Raw genomic sequence first — 27,969 nt, forward strand, 5'->3', positions numbered from 1 at the left:
TAGCTCTGCTTCTATCACTCTTTCTGATAAAGAGCTGACATATTTGCGCATGCACTGACGATGACACCGGATTGTTCAGAGTGCATATATGTTCGCACGATTCCTTGCCAATAAAAGTTGGAAGCTCAGCGCCGTCCTTGTTGTCTCGTCTAGTCCTCGTCTCCTTGCCCTGCTATTTATTTGTTCATTATATATATAATATCTCTTCGGTTAATATTATGGGGCAGTTTCTAGAACTCATAACATTCTTTACATGTGAAGTAACGAGACGAAAGCGGACTAATAAAAGGTAGAGCGCTTTGTTAAAGGGGTTTGTATTGGGAAAAATTTTAGTTCAAAAGGGTTGAAAATTGGGCGAGTTGGTACGAATTCATACTCCACAGGGACAGGGACAGAGACATGGTGCCATGGTCCCTGTGGTGCCACACCAGTATGAAAAATTTTAGGACTTTTCTAATGCTTAAAAACAACGACATTTTAAAGCGAAGAAAGTGCATACGAACGATCTATTCCGCATACTACTAAGGACGGCTCTCGGACAAGCACCCTGTACTATATCACAAGCACTGCTTACTTTCCTTCCATTTTATGCCCTTTAAGGGCCACAGACAAAATTTTGAACGCGAGCAAACGATATGATTTGTTTCATGAGTGTCAGTCTTGCAGTCAGTTTCATTCGCGGGTGTTAAGAGGAACATATTTCAATGTATGCTTTTGCATGTTGTCCAAACAGCCTTTCTGCATTTCCACCCATATTGAGCGACGTCAAGGTGCGTATCCATAAATATATTGCGGTCACCGATCCCAGTGGTTTTCCTCGGAAACAGCCAGTGTTTGCCGGCGAAGTCGACTTTACATGTATTACGGTAGTCCAGATTGGCCGGCCGACCGTTACTTCAATGGACACTTCAGCGCTGGCAGCGACCGAGACCAAAACTGCCGGTACAAAATCATCTGTAATTAATTATTAACAGTGGGCACTGGTATTTGCGTATGATTTTTATGATTACTAGGCCCGACAGCCTCTTTCAACGCTGAAAAACTTTTTGTCTCTAGCCGTTTAATACACTTTGTGCAGGCCATTACAGGTTGCAGTCAGGAATAAAAAATAAATAAATAATACCCTTTATTCATACAATACTTACAATCTCGTACAGGCACACCAAAGCGGAAGAGGGCTTGTAGAGTCGCCCGGCAGCAGCGACAATCCAAGTGCACAATATATACAATAGAGAACGAAACACACGAAAAAGAATATATACCTATGATGCGCACTGAAACTTGTGCACTAAAATAACGAAGGAATTTATTATAGATACCAGTGTCAAAAATAACAAAAGAAAAGGAAGAAAAAATTATTTCGCTAAAGGAGAGAGAAGATTAAAAAAAATAGGCAGAAAGTTTTAATGCTCTTTACAGTTACATTTCTAGCGATAATATAGCGTTTCATAGCTCTGTGCGAGAAGTCAAGGAGGATACATACTCTGGAAACTCATTAAAGATAGAAGGAATATAATAGCGCCTCATTGGTTCCCCAAAATGAGTGCGCACTCTTGGCACAACATACCGCGGTATGTGTCGCAGTGGCTTGGCTTTTACTGTTTGAGTATTGTAAGGGCCTCCGAAAAGTGTTTTAAAACTACAATTTCCTTAAACAGATTGTCAAATTAGGGGGTTTCGTGGCTTTAAACACACTATGCAGTCGCTGCTTATCGGGTTTATAAAGGACACTTTTAGCTACGTTTTTCAGGAGGCTATTCACTGTGTTTGTGCACGTGTCAGAAAAGTTATGGAAACAGCAGATGCCATACCTTAACACGCTATAGCCAAGGGCATGCGCTATTAGCTTTCTAACTGAGGAAGGCATGAACTGTTTAATAATAATAACAACATAAACACCTTTATTTTCAGAGAACAAAATACAATCTTTAAGACAAGTCTGCCCAAGCCATAAAGGCTTGTAGGGCAGTACTCGGCAGTCGATGAAAGACAGATATATTAAACAATAGGCGTTACAAAGCAAGCAAACAATGATAAACCGCAATACCTAAGCCAAACAAGAACAAAGAAACAGTTTAGGTTACCGACATATGTGTTTTGAAGAAGTTCTTTAATTGAGACAACGAAGAAACTGAAAAGATTGAATCAGGCAGAGAATTAAACATTTTTGATATGTAATAATTACGAGTGAAGTGGCCATAGTGAGTGTATCAGCGAGGTACCGTAAAACGGGGATGATGTCGAAAAGGACGAACAGGAATGAAAGGCACCAAAAATTTACTCTCCCAAAAGTGACCACGAATGACTACATGATGGAAGAGGGCATCAAAAGAGGGCAGCTGTAAAAGCGAAAACAAATGGCAGTCAGGTGAAGCATTTGTGTTGTATGCCACGGATCGAAGGATGTTCTTTAGTATCGTATTTAATTTCATTCGCCAAGTCTTTGAGCAATGATCATAAACAGTGACTCCATATCTGAGAATACCATAAATGAGAGCATGTGCAATAAGCTTGCGAGTCTGAAAAGGTAATAAATAACCAACATTGTATAGTACACATGATAAACCACGAAGCTTGTTGCATACTAGGGTAAGATGACTGTTCCAAGACATATCACTGTCAAAAAGTATACCAAGGTACTTGACACTATTTGAAAAATTAATTGGAATGCAAGAACAATTAAGACAATGCGAAGAATGTAAAAAATATGGTTCAACAAAACAAAGCTTTTTATGAGGATTACGAAACCAAGTGAGTTTATTTATTTATTTATTTTATTTACAACATACTGCAGGCCTACAGTAGGCCCAAGCAGGAGGGGCGAATACATAATATATGCAAAAAAGAACAGGATTAGCAAAATTGAAAAATGTTAAAAGCAAGTTGTAACACAAAATACAGCAATAAATACAAGGCTCAGATGCAAAATACAAAAAGTAAACGCAGAAATAAATGGATCTCAAATTAAATGCTATGAAGAAAACATAGAGTCAAAAGAATCAGCTCTGGTTAAGAGATCTGGCGGACACCTGTTCCACTCCTCAATGGTGCGTGGAAAAAATGAGTATTTAAAGGCGTTAATCCTAGCACTGTAAGGGGTTAATGATTGTGCATGATGATTTCGTGTTTGGCGCGTAGTGTTAGGTTTGAGGAAGGGGTCTGCATTCATAGACAGTTTATGGTTTTTTAGTAAGAAAAGTAGTTTCAGTCTTTGAATTTTCCGCCGCAGCTGTAATGTTTCAATACCGTGAGTTCGCATGAGGGTCGTTGGTGAGTCAGTTACACGATACTTTGAAAAAATAAAACGGACGGCTTTGCGTTGAATCATTTCAAGGGCCTCGATGTTACGTTTAGTGTAGGGATCCCAGACGGTGCACGCATATTCTAGTGATGGTCTTATTATCGAAAAGTAGGTTAATTTTTTAAGTTCAGGTGGGGCAAGTTTTAGTTTATGTCTAAGAAAGCAGAGTTTACGAAATGCTGAGGAGCATACGTTTGATACATGTTTATTCCAGCTAAGGTTTTTTGTTATTGTAACTCCTAGATACTTGTACTCGCTCACTTCGGTCAGAAGGTGAGATGAAATATTGTAAGGAAATGAGAAGGAAGCCTTTTTGTTAGTTATCGTCATGTATACTGTTTTCTCTAAATTTAGCTTCATGTCCCATTTATTACACCATGTATGTATGTTCTGAAGATTGGAGTTTAGTAAAACTTGATCATCTTGGCAAGTAATTTGGTGAAATAAAACGCAGTCATCTGCAAATAATCTAATTTCAACAGGGGTAGTTATAACGTTAATAATGTCATTGATATATATTAAAAAGAGGAGAGGTCCGAGGACGCTTCCCTGTGGGACGCCTGAAGTGACCGGGAGGTGGTTTGAATAGCAATCATCAATACAAACAAATTGTGTGCGGTGAGAAAGGTATGAGGAAATCCAACGAATTATGAAATTAGGGAGACCAATAAGTTCAAGTTTGTAAATTAGTTTGGCATGAGAAATAACATCAAAGGCTTTGCTGAAGTCTAAAAATATAACATCCATTTGACCAGCGCTATTTAGTACACTTGCAAAAGCATGAATGACAGAAGTTAGCTGAGTGACAGTGGAAAAGCCTTTTCGAAACCCGTGCTGATGGGAGGTAAGTACCTTGTTATCGTTTAGAAATGTAGTAATGTAGTTAGCTATGATATGCTCAGCAAGTTTGCAACATGTGGAAGTTATTGATATGGGACGATAATTAGCAATCAAGGCAGGATCACCCTTTTTCAGCACGGGCACAATCCGCGCTTTCCTCCAGTCAGAAGGAATGTTTCCTGTTTCAAATGATTTGCGGAAAATAACAACCAGGAACTCTGTGATGGCTTCTGCATAACGGCGCAAAAAAATATTTGGTATCCCGTCAGGTCCAGCGGACGCTTTAGGTTTGAGGTTAAGTAGCATGGAGAATACGCCAGATGAAGAGACAATGTCGGGGGTCGAGTTGGGAGACATGGTACTGGGTTGAACAAATAAACTATGATGGGAAAACACACTCTGAAAATACTTATTGAATGCCTCAGAGATTTGCGATTTATCAGCAAGCTGCACACCTTGACATGAAATGCGCGTAATTGCTTTTTTCTTTTTCGATAAAAATTTCCAGAACTTATCTGGTGAGTCACGAAGAAAATTTGGCAGGCTATGCTGAAAGTAATTTTGTTTAGCCTGGCGCAAAGCGCTTGTGAAGTTAGCCTGATGTATTTTAACTATATTTCGACAGGCACCCCCACGCTTCAGACGTTTGATTTTTCTTTTCAAATGTATTATTTCTCGCGTGATCCAAGGAGTTTTTTTACACGTTTTCTTTGTTCTATTAGGAATGTAGTTATCAATGCAGTACGTACAGATTTCTTTAAATTTATTCCAGAGTTCATCAACATTAGTTCCTCGAAACATGTCAAGGTGTAAGCTGAAGTAGTCTAACACACTTTCATCATTAGCTCTGGAAAAGTTTTTCACGGAAATAATTTTTGCAGGTTCACTGTCGACATATTGTTGAATGGGACAAGTAAAAACCACCATGCAGTGATCAGATAACCCAGTTTCAACTGAAACAGTAAAACGTTCTGTTTCTTGGCTGAGAAAGACGAGGTCGAGAATAGATGCAGCTTCACCGTGTATGCGCGTTGGGTGCTTAACTCCCTGTTGCAAATTATGAGTCAGCATAATATCACACATGTATGAGGCATTTATGTCATTGTTTGTACTAGGGAAGGGACTATTCCAGTCAATATTTGGGAGATTAAAATCACCGACAAGGTATATTTTATCACGGCGAAATTTAGACATGTGATCGGCTAGATCACATAAATATTGAGGTGGTGAATCAGGTGGTCTGTATACAGCAAAAAGCACAAACGATCTACCCCCGTACGACAGTTTTAAAGTCACACTTTCATGGTTAGCTATTTGCTGCAACGAGTGTGCCTCTGTGTTTTGATTCACCAGGACCGCTACTCCCCCTCCACGTGTTGCTCTATCACGGCGAAAAACTTGATAAGAGCGGGGGAAAACAGTTTCATCATCAATATCATCTCTCAGCCAAGTCTCAGTTATAACTACGGCGTGTGGATTGTGAATCAACAAGATAGCCTCCAAAGCCTCCGATTTATTTACAATACTACGTGCATTGATATTAAGCAAGCGAAATTCCTTAACACGAGGTTGAGAATGTCAGTCTCTGCTTTGATAACTGTTTTTATCAGCGAGTTGAACTCTGCTGTTATCGCTGTCATCCCAGGTGTAAAGCATTTTTTCGATTCGCAGCTTGTCATTTATCAAGGTAACTTTTTTTCCTTCATCCCTTTCTGTTTTCGCGCTGTCCCACAGTAACTTACGCTTCCTAAGTGTGTTTCGTGAATAATCGTTCTGTATTGAAACATTACTGCCTTTTAGTTTCGAGCAGTTTTTAAAGAGTTCTTGCTTTTCGTTATAGTCCTGGAAGAACACAATTACAGGGCGGTTTGTTGCCTTACTTTTCTGTTGATTAATTGCAATAGAATTATTTAAGAACCAGTTCATAACATGCACCACATCTGTTCTAAGAACATCCATGGCCAGAGGCAACGAAGTATTTGTTGACAACAATAACGTGTCATCGGCGTATTGAAAGATGTTACATTTTGCGACAGCATTCGATAAATCATTTACAAATAAACTGAAAAGCAAAGGCGATAAAACAGAGCCCTGTGGAACACCTGCCGACAAAAATGATTCAGAACTTCGATGCCCGCTTCTTTCAACAACATTTTTGTGTAATGTTAAGGCGGAAGCCTTTAATGTCTCATCGTTGTAAGCAGCAGTTGTCGACAGAAAATGTCACGCTTTTCAATTGGTGGAAACTGTCGTAACGTCACAGTGCGCGAATTTCAAACGGGGCCAATTGCACTTTGGCTAGTAACCATACAGCCAATAGAAGGGATCGTATAGTGATGCTCCAAGTAAGTGGGACAGAGCTTAGTTAATTGCTTAATTACCCAATTAGCCTAATTAGTTTTACTAGTCAGGCCATATAAATAAATAAAAGCGATTAAGAAATTGGTCGAGTTCAGGAATCGAACCCCGGTCTTCGGCGTGAGAGACGAGCACGCTATCCACTCCGCCATGCCAGCTCGATGGTTTGGAATGAACAAAGGCGCGTCTAGTGAATACGGTGTCTTCACTCACTCTCATCCTCCTACATTCCCTTCCGGCGAGGTTTAGGTGTCCACCGACAAATGAGAGACGGATACATTTCCTTTCCTCAATAACCAATTTACCGACGAGCGAGGCGTAGAACCGAATGGGCGATGGCGTTCTATAGACTCCTTGGCAGCGTTGCAAGACGCTGACGCGTTCCACTATTAGGGGCGAAGCTTAACATCTTAACCACACATCAGTGACCACACTTTAGGTAAAAAAAGTGCCCCCCCCCCCCTGAATTTTGACTGGTGTCCACCGAGATATGTGAGACAGTTACTGCGTAATTTCCTTTCCTCAAATACAATTTTCATTTTCCTCATTACGGCTCCTCTTTATCTATCTTCTTTCACTCCCACCTCCCTTCCTCTACGGTGCGGTTCAGGTGTCCACTGAGATGACAGAGAATTACTGCGCCATTTCCTTTCCTCAAAAAGCGTTGCGTTGCGTTCAAAGGGCAAGGCATCGCGCCGAACGGGTGGTGGCGTTCCGTGGACTCCCTGGCAGCGCTACAACGCGCTGTCGCGTTCCACTCCTAAAGGCGAAGCTTAAGCGTCATTAATTAGCAGTTAATTAGCATTCAGGCATTAAACAGTAATTAGCAATTAATTAGTGATTTGCCATGACTTAGTAATTAGTACTCAAATATATGTGACGCCACCAGTGCCACAGAAACAGCGAAGGTGGTGCGGAAAACGCTTCCGCCTCTACCCACTTTAGACAGTCAAAGTGCCCCCTGAATCTTTTGTAGAGTGGGCATGCTACGCTACGAAGGCATTTACTCACATATGCCATCTGTGTATTCCAAGATAAGTCGCTATTAATATGCATGCCGAGATATTTCACACAAGGAACACATGTAACAGGAGAGAAATAACAAGGTGAACAATTAGATGCGTGAAGAAGAACTGAACAGTCCAACGGCACTGTTCTGTGACGGTTGTGGAAGCAAACGAGCTTCGTTTTAGCTGGATTAATTTGTATTAAATTTGATCCTTACCGATCGGACGTTCTAATAGCATCACCTTGGAGCTTAGAGACTGCAGTGAAACAATCCACATCATTTGAAATAAGCAACGTATCTTCAGCATATTGACACAGTAGAGAAATCGCGACAACATCATGGGCATCGTTAACATAAAGGTTGAAAAGAAGAGGAGCTAAAATTGAGCCTTGCGGGATTCCACACTCAATGCTGACGGAGTTGCTTTGAACATAACCTAATCAAACTATTTGTGACCGTTCTGACAGATAGCCCTTTAGAAACGATAGAAAGGGACCTCTGAACCCGTAGGAATATAACTTAGTGGTTAATATTTCATGCTTAACAGTATTGAAAGCCTTCTTAAAATCAAGGAATAACCCAAATAACACTTCGTTTTTGTCTAAACTGCTATGAAGGGAGTCCGACAATTTTTCTAAAGCACTTGTGTTCCAGAGCCCGATACGAATCAGTGTTGGTGTTTGCTTATTATATTGGTTTGGTTTGGTTGGTTTGGTTGGTTTATGGGGTTTAACGTCCCAAAGCGACTAAGGCTATGAGAGACGCCGTAGTGGAGGGCTCCGGAAATTTCGACCACCTGGGGTTCTTTAACGTGCACTGACATCGACTTATTATATTGTGCTTCATTACAAACGCATTCGTAACACTCTAGACAGTTTTTTCTAACTCATGCGATATGCAAGAAATGATAGAGATGAGACGGTAGTTCGCAGTTTGGTTCTTAAGTCCCGCTTTATAAAGAGGAATGATGCGTGCATGCTTCACAGAGCTTGGCCATATACCGCTCTCAATTATCCCGTTCACAATATAGTGTATAACACGTTTCAACGGCCTGAAGTTTGTGTAAACGTCATCTATGTACAATCTATCCATCACGGCGCTTTTATTGTGCTTAAGACTAAGGATGATGCTGAAAAGATCTGGTTCAGTCAACTCAGGAAGAAAGGCAGATGACGATACCTGACATGGTGGCAGAGTTGTGCGTACATTCACCATTCTAATGTTGTTCTGTAGAGAAATAATTATTTTTAAAAGCATCTGCTAAGGATGGCGTTATAGATCCAAAGTTACGCTGAATTGAATCCTTCATAGCTAAACATTGTTTTCCGCGCAGCTCGTGAACAGAGACCACGTGTCGCCCATAATGTTCCGTGATTCGCGAAATTGATTTCCGTAGAATTTGTGCTTCGATAAGCCAATTAATGCATCTACTCGGCTTCTTGCTTTACGAAATTCTCCTCTAACATTTTGGTTGTTCGGAGCTGAACGACATTTTTTCCATAAAATTTTCTTTTCCTTAATCACCGATAGTACATCTGCCGTAAGCCACTGATAACCGGTGTTCCGTTTTTTGATGACTTCTTTGAAAGCCTTGAGCATTAAGACTAAGTTGTCGTACGCTGCGTGTATACTGCTCTGGTGTATGAAAAACCCCAGTCAAAAGAAGCTATCTTGTCGAATCGATTCTTATCAAAAATTGCTGCAATATGCTTAGCAGGCCCGACTTGGTGATCGCTGTCCTTAGTCATGCGGAATGCAATAAAGTAGTGGTCTTTAACTGCGAAGTTTCTGAGAAAGCTGTATAGCTTTCCTTTGTAGCCGTATGGCTGCGCTCGGGTGGATGCCAATGAGTAATTACTCCCTTATTACAAATCTACTCCACCTTGGGGGATTCCCCTAAACATTTGACCAACACAGTTCCCACTTCGAGTTATTGATCAATTCGCTCTCGCCCTACCATAAGCTTGCCGTCCTGGTTAGCTCAATTGGTAGAGCGACTGCTCCGGTGAAGCGGTGGTCCTGGGTTCGAACCCCGGACCAGGACGAATTTTTCTTTAAAAGCGAAGTTTCTGAGAAAGCTGTATAGCTTTCCTTTGTAGCCGTATGGCTGCGCTCGGGTGGATGCCAATGAGTAATTACTCCCTTATTACAAATCTACTCCACCTTGGGGGATTTCCCTAAACATTTGACCAAAAGAAGCTACCTTGTTGTCGAATCGATTCTTATCAAAAATTGCGGCAATATGCTTAGCAGGCCCGACTTGGTGATCGCTGTCATGCGGAATACAATAAAGTAGTGGTCGGCAAGTTTTTGTGTGATGACTGCTCCTGTGGCCGAAGAAACATTAGATGCGCGAATATTGTCATGTGTGTTATTTTCCACTTAACGTCATCTTCAACGAGCGGGGAGCCGATCCAGCGCCAAGAGGGCTTTGGCCGATCGCCGGCAAAGAGGAAGAGGCTCGGTGGGAAATCGCTCGTGAGCCCGGCCGCGACCGCTTGGACTACTGTCCCTGGCGCCTGCTCTCCTGTGGTCTCCAGTGTCCCCACGACCCGCGTCGTTTGAACGACCTGTGACAATATTGAAGTGGTCAATACATGTTCTGATCAGAATACTGTTCATAAATTCTTCTCTTGTTGGCTCATGAATGAGGGCTTCAATACCGCAGCCTGCGGGCATGTTCAAGTAACTTTCAGCAGCAGACCGTTCGGGTCAAAGTAGATCAATGTTTAAATCCCCTATTAAGGCGGAAGCCTTTAATGCCTCATCGTTGTAAGCAGGAGCTGTCGACAGGAATGTCACGCTTTTCAGTTGGTCGAAACGGTCGTGACGTCACAGTGCGCCAATTTCAAACGGGGCCAATTGTACTTTGGCTACTAACCATGCAACCAATTAAAGAAATCGTATAGTGATGCTCCAAGTAAGTTTGACTGAGTTTAGTTAATGCTTACTTGACCAATTAGTCCAACTAACCTTTCTAGTCAGACCAGATAAATAAATAAAACCGAGTAAGAAATTGGCCGAGCTTGGGAATCGAACCCTGGTCTCCGGAGTGCGAGTCGAGCACGCTACCGCTCCGCCATGCCAGCTCGATGTTTCGGAATGAACAAAGGTGCATCTAGTGAATACGGTGTCTTTGTTCACTCCCATCTTCCTCCCTTCCCATTACGGCGAGCTTTAGGTGTCCACCGAGATATGAGAGACAGATACATTTCCTTTCCTCAAAAACCAATTTACCAACGAGCAAGGCGTATTTGTCCGCGTTTAAGATTGGTCAAAATTGTCGTGACGTCACCACGCGCGAATTTTGACGGGTGTCCACCGAAATATGTGAGACAGTTACTGCGCAACCTCCTTTCCTCAAATACAATTTTAAACTAGTGTCTACCAAGATATGTGAGACTGTTAATGCACAATTTCCTTTCCTCAAATACAATATTCATTTTCTTCACTACGGCCCCTCTTTCTTCTTTCACTCACACTTCCTCCCTTCCTGTCCGGTGCGGCTCAGGTGTCCACCGAGACGACAGAGAATTACAACGCCATTTCCTTTCCTCAAAAAGTGTGATGGCTTTTTGATGGCGGTTCAAGCAAGCGGACGCCCGTCGCATCGGTTCCGCAGATTTTGACCAAATTCGACCGGACCAAATCATTCTCGCCACCGGATTTTCTTCGGAACGGAAAGATATCAAGTGCTGGATCCCCAGGATAGAAATTTCAAGCGGTAGGACCAGTTTCCGGCTTTCCACCAGACTTAAAAGTTATAAAGCGGGCGCCGGCCCGCTAACCCTAACGGGCCACCCAGCTCGACATCGTGAGAGCATGGGCCGCTAACGTTGTCGACGATGCCGACGCCTAGCATCGACGCCGTTTCAACGACGGACCATATGGCGGGGCCCAGCCAAGACAACGATGTGCCATTACAATCACCAAACGTCCTTCTCAACGAATTCCAAGAGATGGATGAAGACGACTTCGGAGACGCCGACTTGGGAAGTGAGGACGAGATCCCGTCCGGCTCCTCGTCGAAGCCAGCCGGGTACAACAACGATGCCAGCTGGGAGCTTGCACAATCCAAGCGCCAGAGAAAACTTCAAAGGCGAAAAGAACGCAAAGGCACGGGAACCGGCCCAGCCGCCAAACCTCACGATGGAAAATTACCGGGTGATGCCACCGGCTGCAACAAGAATGGATCAAGGGAGCAGAGCAGGCCTAGGCGAAGAATGCCGCCACTCCCCAGAAGCGACTACAAGATCATTATTCGACCTAAGAAAGGACTCATCGTGAAGTCCCTCACCACCCACCAAGTAGCGCGCGCCATTGTCATGGCGTGCGGCCAGCAATGCAAGGACGAGGACCTACTTGTAAGGCTTCGCACGGGATCCAATATCATTATCGTTAGCACCTCGCACGAGCAAACGGCTCAGCTAGTGCGGCACATTACCCGTCTCAAATTTGACGGAAAGACTTATGATGTAAACGCTTACGTGGCGGCACCGGAAGACGTCCTGCGCGGCGTGATCCACGGTGTAGACCCAGGTACCCCTCCTGAAGAACTCAAAGCACACTTACGTGTCAGAACTCAAGGAGTCACCATACTTCAGGCAAGGATGTTCGGAAAATCCAAGACGGCAGTGCTCATGTTCGACGGCCCAGTCTTGCCGAAATTTGTCATTTATTACGGAGGAGAAGTATCATGCTACCAGTACCGCCCCACTAGGCAAGTGTGTTACGTCTGCTTCCAGCAAGGACACCGCTCTGACGTGTGCCCCACACCGAACATTATTGTGTGCGGACTGTGCGGAGTTTCGAACCCGCCCGACGACCACGAGTGCGCGCCCAGGTGCATAATCTGTGGCGAGGCACACCGGACTGGATCCAAGGTGTGCCGAGAGAGATTGAAAAAAGCGAGGCCAAAACCCACAGGAGGAAGAGGACGGAGCGACCAACGCGGTCGACCACCCAAGCGATGGCTCAGCTCAGAGGGAGAGACATCGAGGAGCCGATCGAGGTCCAACTCCTTCCCGCCTTTACCACCAGCCGGCCCACAGCAGGGGGAGAAGCAAGAGAAAAAGAAAAAGAAGAAGCCTTCCCAGACAAGCGGCGGCAAGGTGAGCTGGGCTCCTACCACTGCTTTGCACTCGGTAGGAAAGGGTAGTGACATAAACAACACAAACAACAAAGACAGTCGCCTCACAGAACCGAAGGACGCGAACAGCGATGCGCTCAGACGCGAGCTAGAACTCGCTCGAATCAAACAAAACGAGCTCGAACGCAAAGTTGAGGAACTCACAAAAACACTAAAGGAACAACAGCGGGAACTCGACACGACTAGAGCCCTTCCAAAACGACAACCACAGGCATCGAACGAAGGAGACCTTGAAACACGAATGCAACAGATGATGCAGCAGATGATGCAGGATATGATGCAGCAAATCCAGTCGCAAATGCAACAGATGCAAGTACAATTCTAAGGGCACATCTTAGAGATCAGAAGTGCTTTTAGAAAACAAAAACATACCGAAAACATTAGGGAAAGGGCGTACAACCGTCCAGCGCTAACAGCTTTCGCAAACGAACAAGGCAACAGCAGTAACGCGTAAACATGATCAGTACGTATCGGCAAGAACAAGAACACTTAGATATTTGGCAATGGAACTGCAGAGGCTACCGCAAAAAGCAGGCCCTCTTAAAACAATATATAAACACACAACTCACACCTCCTGATGTCATTGCGCTCCAAGAGACTGGAATCAAGCCGACCTTACAAGGGTACGAGGTTTACGAGAGTGAAAACGAAGGTAAAGCGGCCGTCCTAGTCAGCAAAACCATTACCGCCATCAGGCACGATACCATCGCCGACACCGACATTGAACACGCGCTTGTTGAACTCATTCCGAAGAAGCGAAAGGGACGCAGCGAGTTCTTACTGAATGTGTACAGCCCGCCGAGACAAAGAAACGCCAAACTCTTCGAACTGTTTTATGGAGCGCACAAGCTGGCCAAAGAAAATGCGCTCACCATCGTAGGAGATTTCAACGCCATGGACAGGAGTTGGGGATACCAGAAACAAGACATCAAGGGAAGAACGTTAGTGGAAGTAGCGGAATACTTTGGCTGCAGTCTAATCACAGATCCTGCGACCCCCACGAGAATCGGGAATAGCGTGAGCACGGACACATGCCCGGACCTCACCTTCGTAAGGAAGAGCAGGGAGTCACAGTGGGAAAACATGATGGAAAATCTAGGCAGCGATCACTTTATCCTCCGGACACGAATAGCATCCGACACCATAAGACGCCAGATTGGACAGGCGAAATCACTGACTGGAACGCGTTTCGCGGGGCTTGCAACAAATCTGAAGGCGGTATCCAATCACTGGAGGAATGGAGCGGCATGCTGAGAGAAACGCGACAACGATGCACAAAAAGTCTAAGGAGAACGACAGCAATGCCCGAAGTAGACGCCCACCTCCTCAGGCTATGGGAAGCGAGACGCAGTCTCACCAAAAGATGGCGGAAGCAAAAACACAACAGGAAACTAAAACTAAAGATAGCAGAAATTACGGCAAAGGCGGAAGAATACGCGATGCAGCTCGCGAAACAAAATTGGGAACAACTCAGCGACTCGCTTAGGGGAACTCTAGGCACAGCCAGAACCTGGAATCTCTTAAGAGCACTAATCGATCCGACCAAAATAAAATCAGAAACCAATAAAGCCATCCACAGATTCATCCACTCCTTCGAGGGATCAGACATCGCCCTACTGGAGAAGGCACGAGAAAAATGTTTTGGCGATCACAATTCCCCGCGATACCAAGGAACGTATCGAGGAGCCGAAAACGAGAAACTCGACCGCCCCATAACTGTGGAAGAGGTTTACGCGACCATAAGAAACACCACCAGAAACACGGCAGCCGGAGCGGACAGAATCGACAACGCCCTAATCCGCAACCTTAGCGACGACCTCATACAAGAGCTCGTCAGCTTTCTTAACAAACATTGGGAGGCGGAGACGGTTCCCGAAGATTGGAAACACGCCGAAGTAATAATGATACCTAAACCTGGTAAAAAGCTACAAATTGAAAACCTCAGGCCCATATCACTCACGTCGTGCCTTGGCAAGCTTTACGAACGGGTTGTAACTTTAAGGCTTCAAAATTACATTCAAGATAACGACTGTGTACCACATACCATGTTCGGCTTCAGAGCGAAGCTCTCGACGCAGGACGTTCTCCTCCAAATACAAGAAGATGTCCTGCGAAACGTACCTCGGACAGGAGAAAATGTCATAATGGCCCTGGACATCAAGGGGGCATTCGATAACGTCAGCCACGAAGCGATCCTTACGGGCCTAGACAACCTGGATTGCGGACGCAGAATCCACGGCTTCGTCAAAGCCTTCCTGTCCGATAGAACTGCCACCATCGGCATAAGAGACCTTCGATCGGACAAAATTCGCACTCCAAACAAGGGAACACCCCAAGGGTCAGTTATCTCACCCCTACTCTTCAACATAGCTATGATAGGCCTAGCTCGAAAACTAGAGAACATCGAAGGCATCAGGCATGCAATGTATGCTGACGATATAACAGTCTGGACAAACACGGGCTGTCTCGGAGAGAAGGAAGAAAGGCTACAGCAAGCGGCCTCTTGTGTAGAGCAATACCTTGCAGAAAGAGGACTCGCATGCTCGACCGAGAAATCGGAACTGCTGAGAGTCTGGAGAGGCAAGCGAAACCGGACCGTCCCAACCAACGAGGACCTAAAACTCAACGTCTACCTGGAAGGGACACCCATACCTGAAAAGACAACAATAAGAATTTTGGGCATGTGAGTTCAATCCAACCAGCGCAGTACTCACACTTTTACATTACTGAAAGCAGCAACGCTACAAGTCTCACGCATGATCACCCGCATCACCAACAGGCGACATGGCATGCGTGAAGAGGACACACTAAAACTAGTAAGAAGCCTAGTAGTTAGTCGAATCACGTACAGCCTACCCTACCAGTGCCTCAACAAAAACGAAATACAACAAGCGGATGCCCTGCTACGCAAAGCGTATAAGACAGCGCTCCGACTACCACGCTACACGTCTACAGAAAAACTCATGGCCCTGGGATTACATAACACCTTTGAGGAGCTACGAGAGGCGCAGCTTGAGCCGCAAAAACTCAGGCTGTTGCAAACAACGACTGGAAGAGCGCTCCTGCAGAGGCTCGGATACCGCGAGCAGATGCGAGAAATGTCAAGGACGGCAACGATCCCCGACGAGCTTCGCAAGACCCTCAAGGTAGCTCCAATACCAAAAAACATGGATCCCAACCTCCATCGAGGCAGAAGAGAAGCGAGGGCCGAATTCATTGAGAAAACATACGCTCCTCAAGCCACGACCGTGTATACAGACGCGTCTTGGAGAGGAGGAGATACCAAAATCGCTGTAGCGGCGGTGGTCGATTCGTCTTTACGCGAAATGACCAGCGCGTCTCTCCGAGGCTGCACAGCTGCAGAGTCCGAGGAAGTAGCCGTTGCTCTAGCGGTGGCGGAGGGCTATAGAACCGGGCGGTCACTAACAATACTCACGGACTCTCAAACAGCCTGCCGAAATTACATGAATGGGAGGATAGGTCGTCACGCGCTCCGTATACTCCTCGCAGCGAGCGACAGAATTAAAAACCTGGAAGAACAAAACGACAAAATCCCACACAAAATTGTGTGGGTACCGGGGCACACGGGGGTGGCAGGGAACGAAGAGGCCGACAGGATAGCTCGAGGATACATTACTTTCCGAGCATCCGACGAGACCGCCGAACTCGCGCCAGCACCCAAGGAATATTCGGCCATACTACAAAACTATAGAAGAATGTGATATCCCCCACCGCACAAATCTCTCAGCAGAGAGGAAGCTGTCACTTGGAGGCAATTACCAACAGGCTCTTTCCCAAACCTACATATACTAAACAAAATGCACCCTACGATATATACGGCCAAATGTCCCTGGTGTGACGAAAAACCTACTCTATACCACATCACATGAGCCTGCCAAAACATACACGTGGGCCTGCCAAAACATACAAAACCCGAGTGCGGAGCAGTGGGAGACTCTGCTGTCCAGCGACCGCTGTGAAGACCAACAAGGTCTGATGCAGCGAGCTCAACGGGCGGCAGTGGCCAGCGGAGCCCTGGACTGAGGGCAACCGACCACTGATTAGAGGCGGACGACTTCGACAGAGAAGGCTCCTGGGGGTAGAACCAAGACGTCTCTGAAGATGCCCCCAAACCGCAGGAAAAACCATTAGTGTAAATAAAGTTTTCCCTTCCTTCCTTCCTTCCTTCCTTCCTTCCTTCCTTCCTTCCTTCCTTCCTTCCTTCCTTCCTTCCTTCCTTCCTTCCTTCCTTCCTTCCTTCCTTCCTTCCTTCCTTCCTTCCTTCCTTCCTTCCTTCCTTCCTTCCTTCCTTCCTTCCTTCCTTCCTTCCTTCCTTCCTTCCTTCCTTCCTTCCTTCCTTCCTTCCTTCCTTCCTTCCTTCCTTCCTTCCTTCCTTCCTTCCTTCCTTCCTTCCTTCCTTCCTTCCTTCCTTCCTTCCTTCCTTCCTTCCTTCCTTCCTTCCTTCCTTCCTTCCTTCCTTCCTTCCTTCCTTCCTTCCTTCCTTCCTTCCTTCCTTCCTTCCTTCCTTCCTTCCTTCCTTCCTTCCTTCCTTCCTTCCTTCCTTCCTTCCTTCCTTCCTTCCTTCCTTCCTTCCTTCCTTCCTTCCTTCCTTCCTTCCTTCCTTCCTTCCTTCCTTCCTTCCTTCCTTCCTTCCTTCCTTCCTTCCTTCCTTCCTTCCTTCCTCAAAAAGCGTTGCGTTCAAAGGGCTCGGCATCGCGCCGAACGGGTGGTGGCGTTCCGTGGACTGCCTGGCAGCGCTACAACACGCTGTCGCGTTCCACTCCTGAAGGCGAAGCTTAAGCGTCATTAATTGGCAGTTAATTAATGCACCAACAAAATGTGAAGTGAACAATCGCGCAGCAGAATGCAGCACTCAGGCTTTCGCCTTTCATCACTTTAGCCGCTAAAGTTCCTCGTAATTTTATACACAGGTTACCGGCAGAGAACTGGTGGGTAATGGTATCCTGTAATTCAGTAACAAAAGTAGGCACACTCTCCGATGGTGGACGGTAAGCTATAAGTAAATGGGCTGATATACTGCTACGCATCACATCGAATGCCAAAACTTCCACAGCAGTAAAATTGACATTGACCGCAGAAACAGACAGAGATTTTCTAATGAAAACGCCTATGCAGCCACCTTTTTCAGGAATGTGGAAATTACTTGTGAAGTCATCGGTAACATTTATTTTGGTAAATGCAAATACATCAACAGTATCAAGGAGTTGATGAGCGACTATTCCAAACTGGTCCCAGCATTTCCTAATACTGCGAATGTTAATGTGTAGAATGGTAATTGAACCACCGGGTGCAGGTTGAAATGTTTCAGCAAATGTATTAAAATTTGGAAATGACGACATTTGAAGTGTAGCGCTTGTCATAGCATCAACATCAGATAGCGACAAGATTTTCCAGGCTGAAGCACCCTCCGTCTTCCGAGCAAATATCCGGCCGTTTCGCACCCAGGCGAATTTGTAGGACTTTTCTTCAGCCTTCACCCTGGCTCTCCAGAACAATTCACTGTTAACACGTGTCAGGTTTTCATTGAAAAAAATATCCTTGACTTCATCTGCATTTCTCAGGCCTTCGAGCTTGTTCCTCGTTTGCGACCATTTTTCACGTACAAGTCGAGAGGAAAACGGAACTAGCACCACTGGAGTTTTCTTTTGCCGCGACGGGAGACGATGAATGGCTGTTATTTGATTTGCAGAATGGTCACTAATTTCTAACTTCTCAATCAAATCTGCAAATCTGGAACGCAGGTTCTCGACAGGTAAACCACTAGTTTCCATATAGCATGCTTGACTGTACTGTTCGAGGGTATTGAAGTCAGTCTGCATGCATTTGATCTGAGCAGCCTGTTCGCTTACAGTTGCTTCCCAGCATGCGATCTTTTTATCGTGTTCTTTTATTTCTCGTGAGTTTTCGTTACATATTTCAAGCAGCTTCTGGTACTCAGCTGCCATGAATTCGACAGAGGGCTAAAACTCGGTTGTTTTAGTCTGAAGAAGCTGAACGGTTAGCGTAAGCGTTTCCACTTGCGGAGGTAGCAAAAGAATGGTGGCAATGCTAGTTTTGTGATCTAGCAGGCACGAGAGTTTCGCCTCGACAGCAGCTAGCTTCTGAACGATTTCTGATGATTCAATCTGCGATCGACCCTCTCTGGCCGACGGCAAACGTGAGTCGCCACGGCATGCCCGACAATGCCACTTTTCTCGCTTTGCGACACCCATGGATACAAACGTCTCGCTTTGCTGAAGCAACTTTTCAGAGAAATCCGCCACATTGAAGCAATCGCAAATGACCGCTTACCTTCTCTGTACTATCACTGCCTTCTGATGCGCACAAATTATAGCGTCTGGAATATGGAAAGTATAGCGGTCAAAGCATTGGCACTCATGGTCCGCTAGCATGTTTACGCGCATTTACATCTGGTGACCGCATGGTGTCATGACACGTTGCAGCTGGGCTTGGCTTGCTGCCTACTCTTCCGTGGTTTACAACGAAACAAGATTTTCCATGGAGGAGTTATTCATACAAAAGACATCCGCAGTGGAGCGCTGCAATGCATCAGAGAAACACCTTTGTCTCTCACATACAGGCAGCGATACAGAAGGGCTGTTTCTGAGAAAATCTCCTTTAAGTGCTTCACCAAGGAAGTCCGCTGCACATATCAGTGCCAAACTTTTCTCATCACTTCCTCGAAATTCATTTCCACCCCCGAGAGAAACACCCTTCCGACATGGCGGCACACATTCAGGCGGAGCCCATTTTGTAAGTTTACCATCAAACCTGTTCCCCCCTCCGGTTCTTCGCAGTCATCGAGCAATGACGACGCGCGGCGGGAGGGTGCGTCTACGAAAAAGCTCCTTTTCCCCATACGGCATCTTTCGTCTCTCGTCAGAGTTGGCTTTCCTTTCACAAGCAGCGCCCCCGACGCCCCAAAAGTACTTGCGAAGTTTCTCAACTTTCTTCTCCCCTTTCCCCCAGGCGCCGCTTCGTAACTGAAGGAACGCGCCTGGCGGAGCGTCGTATGTTTCTTCGCCGCTTTTCGGCGCTACTTTTGCGTGTTGTTTGAGCGCCGACCTTTCGGCGTTAGACCGAGGGTCGGCTAGGGAGCGCTCAGTTCCGCAGCGGCGCCCCGCCGAGGCGCGTGCTGCGTCCGGGCGTGGAGTGGACGGCCTCGAATACGCGACTCAGTGGGGAGAATGAACAGAGACCGCAATGCGCTTGCGGTTTTAATTGTGAGTGAGCCTTATTAGAAACTTTTCCATTGAAATAGTTGAATCTCCATTTGCCGAATTACACCAACTTGCCTTCCATTCTCTCACTCTCTCTCGTTCTTTGCGTGTGCGTGACTGGGAGATTATGATGTTGTGCTGCACAGGATAAAAAATCTATTTTCAGGCGCGGAAAAAACAAAATCTAGCGCAGTGCACCAACACTAAAATGAACACTTTATTGCTTCCATTTTCCGCACAAATCAATTTTTTCTGTTCCTTTTTGATTTGTTCCTCGGACAGTGTCTAAGAGGAATATTCTCCAGCTCCTTTCGGCCGTAATCGCTTTTTACATTGGGTTACATTCCAAGAAAACTGAACTTCTTTTAAGTCTAAAATTCTTTAAGCTCCTATTCTGGACAACTAGGCATTATTCCCGACTAGGTGGGGCGATTTCATTTGTGGTGACGAGCTTGGACGATTCCATTTGTTAGCACCGAGCAATGACAGTATGAAAATTACAAGATAACGTCACTGTCAGCTAACCGGAGTATGTAGACGGATTTTTCGAGTATAATGCATGACAGAAAAAATAAAATAGAATAAAAAAACTCAAAAGCAATGGTGGGCCAATCCGATGGAAATGCGTCGCATTAGACTTTCATTTTGCATTGCATGATAAGACACATCGGAAACTATTCATTACATCGACCTACATCGCACCCTAAGAGAGCTTTACACTTCTTTACAAGTGAATAAATGAACATTTTGTCTTCTATTCTGTGTTCAATCTCCACCATCCAACGACACGGTTCTGGCGGCGGCTCGAACACGACCACTTCAATGGTAGAGGGGTATCTAGCGTGCGCCCGCCACTCTGCTACCTCCGCTCCTTTTCCCAGCTCACTTTTCTCCCAACTCTGTACCTTCCACGGTATAAACCCGATGGGTTGTTCCCCAGGCAACCACCCTCATGTTGGGCACCCCTACGCTAGCGTCAGGACCTCGATCCTCCGCCTATAGTAGCCACCCAATAAGTCCTCTCCATGGAAGCCACCTTGGCCCTCTTTATCTGAGCTCACCCTTACGAGTGGAGAAGAGGATTTCTCTCTTTCCCCTTTGCCATCTGGTTTGGTTTGCTTTGGTTTATTGGGGTTTAACGTCCCAAAGCGACTAAGGCTATGAGGGACGCCGTAGTGAAGGGCTCCGGACCTTTGCCATCTGTCAAACGTGCCAGCTCGGAGGTGGTTCCCGGAAGCTTCAGAGAATGCCGGAGAGTTTTCCCCGTCGAGCGAGTTTTATTCCTATCCAATAAAAGATCGGCAGAAATAAAGTTTCCAGCAGTGAAAGGCCAGGTGCTTTAGGATTGCAGGCTTGGCCATCCGATAACAGATGGCAACAGGCCTGGACAGCCTCAGCAGTTTGGCAGGCGCCAGTGGCCAAGCTAGGGTGACCCAGAGGCAAGTCACTTCTTCGTGTTTGGCATACGATTACTAGTAACAATACACATTTATTATTTGAAACAACTTCGTATGTATGCGTCAGGTAAGCCCAACCACAAGAGCTTGTCCAGCTGTATCGTTAGTTACAGGAAAACTAGACACAGATAGTAAAATGCCAGTAAAATTCCAAAACAGCTTAGGATTATTTTTTACCAATGCAGAGAGAACGACAATAAGGAAGTTATGTTTAGCTGGTTTTAATGTGTTTGAATCAGTTTCTGCTTCAACTTTACACGCGGACTGCCTGGCATGCAGACCACTTAGTTGCACGAGCTGCGCGGGAAATTCTTGTTCTTTTATTGAAAAGCCTGTGAAGATAGCTGCTGTAGTAGGTTCTCTACTTGCCGCAGGAAAATTTGCCCAACAGTGTCTTTACCGCAGCCGGTTTGCCTTCTTTTGACAATCTTTTTAAACAAATTGTAGTACTGAAATATTTTTGGAACACCGTATACAGGCACATAAATACGAAACCGGTGCCGTTGAGACATGTTCTTCGTTATCATAAACCGAGAGTGCGCACTCACAATGGCAAAGCAACTAGACAATATTACGTGGCAGCTATCTTTAAAGAATTACCGGACGGTTTATTTTTTTAACGACCCGCGAAAAACTGTGTTGCTGTTCAAGTGTTAGAGAACCTTTAACATGTAATAAAATCTCAGTACTTTTTCATAGTGTTCTCTGGCAAATGTTTGTTCTTTATATTTACTTACTTTAATTTGTTTTGCCTCTGATGGAGGTCTGATGTAGAGCGACGATTGCCGCGGCTGCCGGTTGTCGCCGTACAAGCCCACTTGTTGCTTCGGCGCTTCCGTTTTATGTATGTTCGGATTATACTGAATAAAGATTATTATTATTATTATTATTATTATTATTATTATTATTATTATTATTATTATTATTATTATTATTATTATTATTAGTGAGCGTGACGGGGAACACCGGCCATAGATTAAAAGTTCTTGACGGTTCGGCTCCCGCACATGAGCCTTCTTCACGATGTTCCGCACGGGAAATGCGGAACAATGGACAAATCAGAAAAGCCTACTCAACGACCTTTCAAACGCATGTTTCTGACGTTCGATATTTCGAAGCACATGGAAATTAAGAAAATTTGTAAAACAGAGCTAACCTTTGATGCTGACAGCCATCAGTTTCGCAGTATAACCTCGTCCCTATAATTAAATATAAAAAGTTTAATTGCTGATTTTAGTTATCATCGTCATTAGCCTGACTACACCAACTGCAAGGCAAAGGCCTCTCCCATGTCTCTCCATTTACCCCTGTATTTTGATAACTGTGGCCTCCGTATATCACCGCCACCCGCCCGCCTAACTTCCTGCCGCCCCCCGCTACACTTGCCTTCCCTTGGAATCCACTCCGTTACCCTTAAAGGGACACTGAGGAGAGCACTATTAATATATTTTCTATAGCAAAATCCGATAGTTCGGCATGTCATGGCTTTGTTGCCACTTGGCCGGCAGCGAAAAATGCATTTATTTCTAAGAAATTTGGATTCGAAGTTGAATAGGTTTTTCCCGCCGCTGTGATTCAAACTTGGGATTCGGCTATGACGAGAGAGGACTAAGTGACGTGAAACATGACGTGACATGACGTAACGCAGACTCCGTGATTTCTGCCGGCCAGCATTGCGGCCTAGCAGCAGCCGAAAAGAAAGCTACCGCCGGCCGCACGTTGAAGGCATCTATCGGCTATTGCGGCCGTCGCTACAGTCGCTTCGCTTACGTTTGCACCGGCGTTTTGCGAGCGTTACGATGGATCTCGTTCTCGAAGTCGTCAACGAAGTTCTCGCAAATAGACACCTTTAGCATACCGTGTACCTTGATACCGCTAGCGGAATACCGGGAGCCCGCCTAACGCCGGCGAGCAGGCGCTGATTGGTCCCGATGCTTCAGGCGAGCGCGTAGCTGCCCGGCACGTGGCGCCATCTGGCGACGTCAAGGAGATTTGCGCATGCATTGGCTGCGCCTCAGTGATTTGTGCTTCTCGTGTCCTAGCGTTGCTAGAACCATTGGTTCTAGCAACACTGTTTTGTTATATGACGTCATGATGCTTGTACTTGCGAGTTTGGCCTGTGGCGGCAATACCTGTATTTTGGTTCTTGCTCTTTTCTACGTTACAAGAGCTTTGTTGTCAGTATGAGTGGCGTTTTTGTAATCAGGAGCTGGTATTCTATCGATACAAGCCAACTTCAATTTCTCCTCAGTGTCCCTTTAAGGACCAGCGGTTATCTTGCCTTCGCATTACATGCCCTGCCCAAGCCCACTTCTTCCTCTTGATTTCGACTAGGATGTCATTAACCCGCGTTTGTTCCCTCACCCACTCCGCGCCTCCTGCGATCTCTTCAGTTCAGTTCAGTTTATTTCCTTAAAGACCCCTATTCAGGGGTATTACATAAGGGGTGGGGCTACAGATATAACATGAGGTTTGGTTTAATCTAACATCAGCTGCGTTAACTCTTGGTGGAATCTTGATGGACAGGTAATGGATGCGACTTGATGGGAAAGGCCGTTCCAGTCGGATGTTGCTCGGGCAAGAAACGAGGCCGAGAATGCAGTGGTACTGGAGCGTGGACCAACAACTTGAAGCGGATGACCAGTGCGCTGGGATATGTGCTTGCTGCGTACGATGTAGGGTGCTTCGTGCAATGAACTGTTGAAGAATTTATGAAAAAGGCAGAGACTAGCAATGCGCCGGTGATGGGAAAGAAGTGAAAAGTTAATTTCAGGTTTTAAAGACGATACACTGATGTCGTATGAGTATGCGGAATGAATGAATGAATCTAACAGCGCGAGTTTGAACTTGTTCAAGATTAGCCTTCAGATAATTTTGATGGGGATTCCAGATGGCTGATGCGTATTCAAGTTTAGGTCTTATCAATGACTGATATGCTAGTAATTTTAAGTCTTTTGGTGCATGGCGTATGTGGCGTTTGAGGAAACCTAGTTTTTTGTTGGCCGATGAAATGATGTTCACAGTATGCGCATTCCAGGATAGGTTAGTTGATAGTGTTACGCCTAGGTACTTAAATGTTTGCACATATTCTATTGGTAGGTTGTCTATTGTGTAAGCAGAACGAAAAGGTCTAAGACTTCGGGTGAATGACATGAGCTTACATTCGTTAGGGTTAATAGTCATTAACCCCTGGCCGCACCATTCTTGTACACTGTTAAGGTCAGTCTGAAGAGCGTTTTTGTCTGAGATGTTAGTTACTGTACGATAAATAACGCAGTCGTCAGCAAATAAGCGGATTGAGGAAGACACATGCAAGGGTAAATCGTTAATGTATATTAAGAAAAGAAGAGGACCAAGGACGGACCCTTGTGCGACGCCTGAGGTTACGGGTAGGGGGCTAGACGACTGGCTGTTTATGAGCACGGATTGAGTACGATTAGTAAGAAACTGTTCTAACCATCTTAAGACATGTGGGTGTAAATTTAAGAGGGAAAGTTTTAGCAGCAAGCGTAGGTGGGATACTTTATCGAATGCTTTAGCGTAATCTAAAAATACAGCGTCAGTCTGGATGTTACAGTCAAGATTTGCGTGCAGGTCGTGTAGAGAAAGTGCCAACTGTGTTTCACATGAAAATCCTTTCCTAAATCCATGTTGTGAAGAGTGAAGGAAGTTGCTAGTATCTAAGAAGTTCATGATTTGCGAGTATATGACATGTTCCATGATCTTGCACGGCACGCTGGTTAGTGAGATGGGACAATAATTCAAAGGGGAATTTTTATTACCTGATTTGTAGACGGGAACGACCTTTCCCACCTTCCAGTCGTGAGGCAAAATATCTGTGAACAATGACTGCGAAAATATGAGGCACAAATATTTTGCAGAGGTATGTTTGGTATTTTTTAACACTTTCGAGTTGATTTCGTCGATGCCGGCTGATGATGAAAGTTTAATATTTTGAATTTGGGAAGCGGCACCATCAACCGAGAACGTTGTGGCCGGCATGTTATTCGTTATCTTTCTGGGAAGGGTAGACGCGGAAAGTAGGCCGGTATCCTTGGTAAATACAGATGAAAATGCGTGATTAAACATGTCTGCACTGTCAGCATCTGTGATTATTTCATCACATTCGTTAGTGAGAATAACTTCACGGGGCTGTTGGGGGTTTATTATCTTCCAAAATTTTTCTGGGCTGTGACGTAGGATGTTAGGCAAATCATTTTAGAAAAAAAGAGTGCTTTGCGTCGCGGATAGCTGCTAGATAATCTTTTTCGGCCGCGTAGTATTTATTCCATGCTGAAGTGCTCGGTCTAAGTTTGGCTGCGCGGAAAAGTCTTTTTTTTTCTTATTTTCTATTCGTTTTATGGACCTTGTGAACCATGGTTTGTGGTGATTTTCATGCAAAGTGGTTTTCGGAATGAATTTTTTTGTTAGGTCGTGTACCTTAGTTTTAAATATAGTCCAGTTGTTTTCAGGAGATCTCTTATGAAATGATGCTCCAAAGGATGGAAGGAAGGCAGTTAGTTCATTATTTATGGCCCCATAGTTCCCTTTATCGTACAGGGCGATAGTTTTTTTGTGAGTGACACGTGGTGTTGGAGCAAAGGAAAATGTGGCATGGATTACCTTGTGATCACTGATCTCTGGTAGGAAAGAAATAGACGTTAGGCTTTCCGGGTGGTTTGTTAGTATCAGGTCTAGAATAGTGGCAGAGTTTTCTGCTACACGTGTCAGCTCCGAAATGAGTTGCGTAATGTTAGAATTAAGACATACGTCAAGAAAATAATTTGATTCAGTGTTAGCAGTCGTTTGGGTACGGCAATCAATATTTGGAAAGTTAAAGTCACCGAATAGTAGGATATGTGTATTAGGGTGTGATGTAGCAATGTCACACAGAATTTTATTTAATTTTGTGCAGAAATCAGCATTACTGTTTGGAGGGCGGTAGCAGACACCCAGCAATACTGTTTGGGGCGAGGCTCGAATGAGAAGCCAAAGAATTTCCAGATCTGAGACAAGGTTGATTGGCGTACATGACAACTTCTGGCTTGCTGCTATTAACCCCCCCCCCCCCCCCCCCCCACCTCGTGTTTCTTTACGATCTTTGCGATAAATGTCAAAACCGGGAGAGTCTGTCTGTATTTCATGGTCGCTAACATCGTTGGTCAACCAGGTTTCTGTTAGGATGAGCAGGTTACTATCAGATGATGACATGAGGTTGAATACGGTATCGCGTTTCGGAAGAAAGCTACGAATGTTGGTAAAGATAACGGAAAATGAAAGCTTGTGCTGGGGCGTAGGATGGGAACAGTTTCTTACCCTGGTATCGCGAGATGATAGCTATGAGATTTCTTTGGCTGTTTCTGATGATGCATCGTAGGCGCTTCGGGCCAGTGAAAAGGGAAGGAAGGAAGGGCGAAAGCTACTTTTTTCTTTTTTGCAAACGCAACAAGGTGTTTGCGAGCAGTTCTCACAGGCCGTGAAAAATCTTCGCCGATACTAATATCGGTACCCTTCAACTTGCGTCCATTAGCCAAGATGAGCTTTTTAGTTTTGTGGTATGTGAGCTTTACGATGATTGGACGGTCTGTGTTGTCAGAATGGCGGCCGATGCGATGAGCACGTTCGATTTCATTTGTGTCTAAATTTATGTTTAAATGGGTATTGCATTCATCAATTATTAGTTGTTCCGATTGCGCATAGGTTTCAGATGGGTTTGTGTCGCGTATGCCGTAAAATATCACGTTGTTTCTTCGGGATCGGTTTTCTAAATCATCAATGCAGGTTTCTAAACTGCATATGAGCTGGTTAGTTTGGACTGTTTCACCTTTGACGCTGTCAATTTCTGTTTGCAGAGCCATTAGGTTTTCGTGCTGACTCTCTACTTGAGCCATCCTTTGGCTCAGATCAAGTATTTTCTTGTCTGTAGCTAGGAGTTGGTGCTTCAGATCTTGTATTTCCGCGATTAGAGTGTCCTGACCGGCATTTAATTTTTGTAGTTCACTTAGTACGGCGGCATTATCGTTAGGGCCGGGGTTGGTTTCAATGTCCCCCGACAACAACAGCAATGAACGAATCACGGATACACATTCAGTTACAATGGCAAGGCACATCTGAGGGCTCGGTAGCTGTATCAAAGCGTAATTGCTAGATTTTTTAGAAAGGGATTCCGTTTCACTAACCTGCATGGCGAAAACCATAGGGTTAGCTGGCAGTGTTGTGCACAGCCACCGAGCCCACAGAGTGCTGCTGAAGGTCGCTGTCCTTTTATATGCTGCTGATGGATTGCTGTCCCTGTCGCTTGGGCCGCCCAATGTCGGTCGAGTTCCCAGGCATCCACTGTTGGTGCTTACGCACGTGTTGCAGCGGCGATGACAGTCATGATGCCGATGTCCAGTTCGCTTTGTTTCCACTCCGGCGCATGCCTCGATGGCACACACCAGTGCGAAGTCAGCAGAGCGGGCAACATGCAAGTGACTGCGGCGATGAGCACCTGCATGGCGAAAACCATAGGGTTAGCTGGCAGTGTTGTGGCACAGCCACCGAGCCCACTTAACTTTACACCTACCATTTTTCTTTTCATAGTCCGATCAGAAGTACAGGAATATATCGCCGCA

The 27,969-nt window shown here is 45.3% G+C and overlaps 1 protein-coding gene and 1 pseudogene across 1 annotated transcript in view; one reads left to right on the plus strand and one right to left on the minus strand.

The window, feature by feature from the left end:
- LOC149334672 (calsenilin-like) overlaps positions 1 to 27,969 on the plus strand; it is a 461,575-nt gene that overhangs the window by 45,858 nt on the left and 387,748 nt on the right. The gene's annotated exons all lie outside the window — the stretch shown is intronic.
- Positions 23,763 to 27,863, minus strand: LOC149334673 (uncharacterized; annotated as a pseudogene).

Source organism: Amblyomma mixtum, chromosome 8 (assembly GCF_055824585.1).
Source record: "Amblyomma mixtum isolate Tamu chromosome 8, ASM5582458v1, whole genome shotgun sequence".
Taxonomy (NCBI): Eukaryota; Metazoa; Arthropoda; class Arachnida; order Ixodida; family Ixodidae; genus Amblyomma; species Amblyomma mixtum.